General features: G+C 39.9%; 1 pseudogene; it reads left to right on the top strand.

Moving 5' to 3' along the window:
• Positions 1-296: 296 nt before the first annotated feature.
• On the top strand, positions 297-795 carry LOC118844997 (annotated as a pseudogene).
• Positions 796-1,065: the final 270 nt, after the last annotated feature.

Here is a 1,065-nt window from a genome sequence, read left to right on the forward strand (position 1 = left end):
TAAGTACTATGATTCCATAGTCGGTATAACACAATATTTTGTAGCTTCTACATTAAAGGATTGGAAGTCTTGGAATATGTTATTCCACAGGACAAAGGAGATAGAAATACAACCAAAAATCAGCTACCCAGCAAAACTGAGTATAATCTTTCAGGGGAAAAATGGAAATTCAGCTTTTGGCTTCCAGCTCGTGGTGGTGAAGGTGCATCTTCATTCAGTCATCTGCAATCTGGGTTCATCCAACACCGGCAGCCATCCTGCAGTGTCCAGGCCAAGCCACCACCTTCGTCGTCACCATGCTGCCCAAGTTTGATCCTAATGAAATTAAAGTCATGTTTTTAAGGTACACTGGTGGTGAACTTGGTGCCACATCAGCTCTAGCCTCCAAAATTGGTCCCTTGGGTTTGTCTCTCCAAAAGGTTGGTGATGACATTGCCAAGGCAACTGGTGACTGGAAAGGGCTAAGGATGACAGTGAAACTTTCCATTTAGAGCAGACAGACCCAAATTGAGGTTGTGCCTTCTGCCACAGCCTTGATCATCAAAGCCCTAAAGGAACCTCCTTGGGACAGAAAGAAGCAGAAAAATATTAAATACAATGGAAATATCAGTCTCAATGAGATGGTCACCATTGCCCGAACAGTTGAGGCATTGATTTTTAGCAAGAGATCTCTCTGGAACCATTACAGAGATACTTGGAACAGCTCAGTCTGTGAGCTGTAACAGTGATGGCAGATACCCTCATGATGTCATTGATGACATTAATAGTGGTGCTGTTAAATGCCCAGCAAGTTAAAAGCTACAAGGGAGACTATTGCTATAAATTTAACATTTGACAACAACAAAAAAAGTAAAATGGAAATTCAATGAGATAGAGGACTTTCAAGAATTCTTGATGAAAAGTCCAAGCCAGAATAGAAAATTTTACTTTTAAATACAGGATTCAAGAGAAACATAAAAGGTAAGCAGGAAAAGGAAATCATTAGGGACTTTACAAGGTTAAACTGTTTATATTCATGTGGGAGATGATACTTGTAAGTCATAAGACCTTTCTCATTATTAAGGT

This window comes from Trichosurus vulpecula, chromosome 3, assembly GCF_011100635.1.
Source record: "Trichosurus vulpecula isolate mTriVul1 chromosome 3, mTriVul1.pri, whole genome shotgun sequence".
NCBI lineage: Eukaryota > Metazoa > Chordata > Mammalia > Diprotodontia > Phalangeridae > Trichosurus > Trichosurus vulpecula.